The 6,414-nt window shown below is 42.3% G+C and overlaps 1 pseudogene across 1 annotated transcript; it reads right to left on the bottom strand.

Annotated features, from left to right (window-relative positions):
* Nucleotides 1-4,168: 4,168 nt before the first annotated feature.
* On the bottom strand, nt 4,169-6,021 carry LOC118020220 (annotated as a pseudogene). Its single transcript, XR_004681837.1, has 3 exons — nt 5,669-6,021; nt 5,491; nt 4,169-5,310 (listed from the first exon to the last, which is right to left on the bottom strand). The product of XR_004681837.1 is annotated as a hsc70-interacting protein-like (transcript).
* Nucleotides 6,022-6,414: the final 393 nt, after the last annotated feature.

Here is a 6,414-nt window from a genome sequence, read left to right as displayed (position 1 = left end):
AAGAAAGAAAGAAAGAAAGAAAGAAAGAAAGAAAGAAAGAAAGAAAGAAAGAGAGAAAGAGAGAAAAGGAAGGAAGGAAGGAAGGAAGGAAAAAGGAAGAAAGATCATCCCTAATTACATGGGGTAAAATCATCTTCAGGTAGGACAGAATTAAGGCACATGAGTCAATTTGGGGCTTAAGCTGATCTTTTCACAAGAGGAATTGTTTCAAGTAGGACTTTGACTCACTATCAAATGTGTTTCATTCCAGCCAATAGGGAAGAATTCATAAAGCTCTTTGTGAGCCAAATACAAAGCTATGGCTGCTAGAAAGAGAGACCCATTTCCATTCCCGGGCATAGCCAGTGGTATCAGGAGGGGATGAAGCAGCAGTTTGGGAATGAGCCCAGCAAAGTGCCAAAGCACTGGGGGACACCTGTAGCCACAGTACCACTGAGAAAAAAAACTTCATCCTGGAGCCTATGGAAACAGGTGTACACTTGGGGGCTTGGGATCCTAGTGACTTTACTAAGAAAAGATAATAATATGAAAAGTACTCCCATAGTAACAAGAAGAAACGGTCACACAAAGGGACTTTGTTGTCCCTCAATCTCTTACAAGAATGATAAGCCTATTTGCCTTAATAAAATAAAAGGTCTTCCTTTTTAATATTATTTAAACTCAATTTTTCCACTTTTTTAACCCAGCTGGTATGATAGTAATAAAGAAGGCATTATTTTGTAGTTGAATCTGGGCAAAGTATTTTGTCTGATGCCCTAAACTTTGGGTTGGAGTGGAGATAACTATCCTGAGGTAATCACACATAAAAGTTTATGTATGCCCTTGAGCATTCTTTCTTGGTCATTCTCCTAGGATAATTAATAGTTATTCAGATTCTAGGATTTGATATAGAAACTCTCTCTTAGAATAGGGAAGGAAACACAGGACAAAATATTAGGGCTAATGTCTGAGGAAGTTTCTTAACCCCTAATAGGCATGTCTCTGAATTTTTAATTTTGGAGGAAAGTGGTTGTCTTCCTTGAATTGCATTTGATACTGTGATTGGGGAGTCAGATAGGCTGTACCACTTGCTAGTTTGTGTGATCATTGTCAAATTACCTCAGCTCCCTGTCCTTGACTTTCCTGATCTGCAAAATAAGGAGAATTAGGTCTGTTTTATAGTGTTATGGCACAGAATAAATAAAGAACGTACACTGAAATAAAATGCTCCATTCATGGTAACTGTTTTACAGTTCAGTGATAGAATGAGACTACTCCTTATAAACTGCATTCTGTTATGGAGGATTCATGTTTCATGTTTGGTAACTAACTGAAATAGTCAAATTTCTAAAATGTATAGACAAATGAGGAAAAGACATTTATTATTCTGTATCAGGCAAATAGATACTTCCAAACAAAAAGAGTGAAAGACAAAAACACAACACTCAGCGCTCATGTAAGCCAGTAAAAATCTTCATCTGAAAAAGCTTAGGAGCCTGTCTAAATTCTCCCTAGGCTTTGTCATCTGACCTCTAGATCATTTGATTGCATCTACACAGGAGGAAGGGTGATAGAATCTAAACCCCTCCCCTTTGTAACGTGCAAGTTGCGAAACTGGTCTGAGGCCTGGGGTTGGGAGGCCATACACACAAGGACAATGGAATTAGCTATTTGCTATGAAGTTGTATCTTACAGATCCTCTGTCTTACAGAGGGATAATGAAAAACTGAGGGCAATTAACAATAGAAAATTCACTATGAAGACCAGAGAGCCTATTTGGTATCCTAGAGGTCCCTTTTCTCTTGTAGTGAGAAGCAGAAACAAGCTTCAACCAAATTCAGAATTGAATAGAGTTTCTAGCTTCAAAGGCAATTGAACACATAACCCAAGAAGATCTATTATGCCAACGTCAAGGCCCTGGATAGGAAACCCAGGAATCCTGACACATAGGATAAGGATATCTGCATATTTCTTGAAGATTTTTGTTTCACAGACTTACTTAAATCCTCAGAGCCTGCAAAGGTGATGTATTCCTCCTCACTAAGAGTAATACTGTCTTCATAGAGGAAGATACTCTAGAGACCTCTGCTCCACAGTGCAACTGGGCCCAAACCACCAAGTTAATAGGCATGTGGAATGACAGCCAGGGTCATGTTGAGCCTGATAAGGGAGGACAGGACCTGTACCCCACAGAATCTGTGGGAGTTAGTCAGCATTTTCCACAAGGAACCAGGAGGTACCTGAGGGACTGGATCTTGAGAACATTTTATCAAAGGGGCTGAAACTTAAGACTGAATAAGGTAGAGTTTATTGACTTGGGGGAACTCTCTCTCTCTCTCTTTTTTTTAAGATTTTATTTATTTATCTGACAGAGAGAGCATGCACAAGCAGGGGAAGCGGCAGGCAGAGGGAGAAACAGGCTCTCCGCTGAGCAGAGAGCCCCATGCGGGACTCCATCCCAGGACCCTGGGATCATGACCTGAGCCAAAGGTAGATGCTTAACCAACTGAGCCACTCAGGCGTCCCTTGGAGGAACTCTCTTGAGATACTAGGTTTAGAACCCTTCCAAGACACTCAGGGAACATAAAAACTCAATGCAAGAGTGGCTGAAGAAAGCAATGGCTATGCTGAGCTAAGTTGAAATGCTCGAGTTTTTGTAGCATATGATGAACAGAAAGAATAAAAAGCTCAGGCAATGAGCACACTTGAGTGGACATATCCTGTGAGGCTGAAAACCCCATCAGAGGATTTTGTTCCATGGAAGTCCCATAGATCACGCGATTTACCCCAGCCATCAGGTATATGCCAGTGAGAAGCATCACGTCACCAAGAAGTTTAGGGGTGGCTCTCATCTGACAGTAGTAGAGTAGGAGAACTTGGCCCATTGATAGGAGGGCATGAAGACAAATGGTAGCGCCTAACCAATGGTTCACAACGATCATCATGATGGGCAAAGGTGATGTGGCATCCAAGAGGACTTGACCTGCAGGGTTGTAGAGATGGTTAGTAAAACACAGTGTCCCAAGGGGCAAAATAGATAGGCAAAAAAGAAGTGCTGCTTTATGTCTCTAATCAAAAGAAAGCAAGAATGGATATGGGGCACTGGGGTGGCTCAGTCGATTAAGTATCCAACTCTTGATTTCAGTTCAAGTCATAATCTCAGGGTCATGAGATCGAGCCCTGTGTCAGGCTCTGCACTCAGCACAGAGTCTGCTTGAGATTCTCTCTCTCCCTCTCCCTCTGCCCCTCCCCTGGCTCACACATTCTCCGTCTCCAAATAAATAAATAAATAAATAAATAAATAAATAAATAAATAAATAAATAAAATCTTTAAAAAATAGAAGCAAGAATGGATAAACAGAGAGCTGCAGAAAGTTGTCTTAATAAAAATTCAGGATTCCTTTCTCAGTTTCTGGACCTGTGCCAGGTACAAAATTTGGAGTCCATTTTAATATAGGTCCAATCAGAAGATAGAAACTCCACTGTGATTTAAACAAGGGAAGGTCAATGTAAAAAGTTATCAAGCTATGATAGAAGAGTAACTATAAGCTATAAAGAGATCTTGGGGCTGAGGGAGAGTAACCAAGCCAGGACAAACATGGACAGGAATTCAGACCTTACTGGAGAAGGTGTAGTTGTAGTCCACTGGATGGTGAAAAATTCTCTGACTCTCAGACCAAGATGGTCTACAGTCACCAGGAAAGCAGGAAGCAGCCCTTTGGGTCACAAGCAAGCCACAACCAGTAGGTGTATGCAGGGTATAAGAGAAAGCTGCTTCCATAATGGAGCTGAAAATTAATGTGCTTCAGTGTATCTTTTTTTTTTTCTCTATAAGTGCTGAAGTGCTTTCAAGAGGATCCATCCCATGCCACAGTCCTTATAGACAGCCATAATTGTCAAACACCATAGCCACCTAAGTTCCTAAGGCACTTGGGTTATCTGGTACTTCATCACAATCAGCCACAATTTGATTAATTGTGGTGCCATTGCATGCAATGAGTTACTAGTCTCCTGCTTCCCATTAGCAATGTGCTCAGCACTGCACTGAAGACCAGGGAATGACCAATCTAATTCCCAAATCCTAACCTTCTGGGGCCATTCCCATTCTGTATCAGTCTGGATCCAATCAAGAGACAGAAACCACACCATGATTTTTTTTTTTAATGTTATATTTGCCTCCCACTAACAAACCTTTATTTCACTCAAACTGAGCAATAAATCTTCCACACTGAAGTATCTTCCTTGCCCAATTAATCCAAAGGAAAAAAACTGAAATGATTAGTAAAGAAAAATGTAGGGACTAACACACCCTTTTAATACGTTTTTAAATATTTTTAAGGTTTAAAAAGTGTTTAAAGTTTGTAATTCCTGGTAGGAAAACATTATCTGAATGAATACCCTAATGGCAAGCCACTATAGAATGTTCCAGTTGCATGTGGGGCAGAGGGGTAGGGATTCTCTTCACAGCACCCCAGCTTTCTTCATGAGAAGGTCAGAGGTACACTGGTTTGTATTATTGTGACATCCATTAGGTGATCGTTGCTTTTCCTTCAGCAAGGGCTTTATCAGAAGGGCATTATACTTGATCTCCAAATTTGGCTGACAATTTACTGATGAGATTCATAACCTTTGGATTGCTCTGATATTTTGACATATTCGCTGGGTTCTGGGCCACATCCTGGAAGGCCACCATAACTTCTGGATCCTGCATGGCTGCGAGAACCTCTGGATCACTAAGATTTTCATTGAGCCCAGGCATTCCTGCCATTCCAGGCATCCCCCCTGCCATTCCAGGCATTCCTCCAGGAAAATTACCAGGCATTCCCCCAGGAAAGCCACCGGGGAAAGAGCCATACTGAGCTCCTGATTGTTGTCTGGCTTCTTCCTCCCTCTGGGCTCTCTCATGTTCTTCCCGAGCCTTCTTAACGCTTTCTATTCTTTCTTTGATCTCTCGCTCTTCACGTTTTTGCTCATACTTTCTCTGATGTTCAGCAATTTTCTGGGCCCTCGGTTGAACTTCTTTCAGCACTGCACTAGCATCTTCATCATAATCCAGTTTACAAGCAAGGGCAAGATCATGTGCTGCTTCTTCCCAATGGCCCAGAAGTCTGTGTGCTTTCCCTCGCCACTTATAAGGCTGGGCTGAATCAGGATTTATTTCAATAGCTCCGTCACAGTCTCGAATGGCAGCATTTGGCTTCTGTAATTTGATGAAGACACTGGCTCTCTTGGCATACGGAATGGCCAAGCGAGGATTCAGTTTGATGGCATCTGTGAACAAGTCAATGGCTTTCTGTAGTTCACCATCATTTAGGGCATCAATGGCAGCCACTTTTTTTTTTTTAATTTTTTATTGTCATGTTAATCACCATACATTACATCATTAGTTTTAGATGAAGTGTTCCATGATTCATTGTTTGTGCATAACACCCAGTGTTCCATGCAGAACGTGCCCTCTTTAATACCCATCACCAGGCTAACCCATCCTCCCACCCCCCTCCCCTCTAGAACCCTCAGTTTGTTTTTCAGAGTCTATCGTCTCTCGTGGTTCGTCTCCCCCTCCGATTTCCCCCCCTTCATTCTTCCCCTCCTGCTATCTTCTTCTTCTTTTTTTTTTCTTAACATATATTGCATTGTTTCAGAGGTACAGATCTGAGATTCAACAGTCTTGCACAATTCTGGCAGCCACTTTTTTATCATTTGCCTGATCCATCATTTCCTCGGTTATCTCTACATTTTCATCTCCCATTTCTTGAGGGGCATCAGTATCGGGTTCAATCACACCTTCATTGTCAATTTCTAGATCACTTTCCTTACTTGATGGTTCCTCTGTCTTTATGTTTTCCTCCGCCTTCTTACTATCTGTTTTTTCTTCCTGATATTGTCCTCTGATTTAGTTTTATGAGTGGCAGGTGGTATTTTACCTCCCATGCTCTCCACCCACTCCCGCAGGAAGCGCATTTCCTCGGTGTGCAGAACACTCGGATCCTGCTTACACATTTTCATGAAGGCCCGAAGCTCGTTCACTTTGCGGGGGTCCATGGACCAGAGGCGGTGGCAGGTGGCAAGCACGGCTGAGGTTGCGGCCCAATTCCAGGCCCGGGTACTAGCTCAGTGTGACTGTGTGGAAGGGGGCGGCTGCCGCGAGGCCGAAACCACACCATGATTTAAGAAGAGTAAGTACAGTATTAAGAATAGTTAGGCTAGGGTACCTGGGTGGCTCAGTCGGTTAAGCATCTGCCTTCAACTCAGGTCATGATCCCAGGGTCCTATAATCAAGCCCTGCATTGGGCTCCCTGCTCAGTGGGAAGCCTGCTTCTCTCTCTCCCACTCCCCCTGCTTGTGCTCTCTCTCTCTCTGTCAAATAAATAAAATATTTTTAAAAAAGAATAATTAGGCTATGATAAAAGAGTAAGTTTAAGATATAAAGTTACC

Source organism: Mirounga leonina, unplaced genomic scaffold (genome assembly GCF_011800145.1).
Source record: "Mirounga leonina isolate KUSES-001 unplaced genomic scaffold, KU_Mleo_1.0 Mir_173, whole genome shotgun sequence".
Taxonomy (NCBI): domain Eukaryota; kingdom Metazoa; phylum Chordata; class Mammalia; order Carnivora; family Phocidae; genus Mirounga; species Mirounga leonina.
This window is presented reverse-complemented; position numbering and strand designations above follow the sequence as displayed.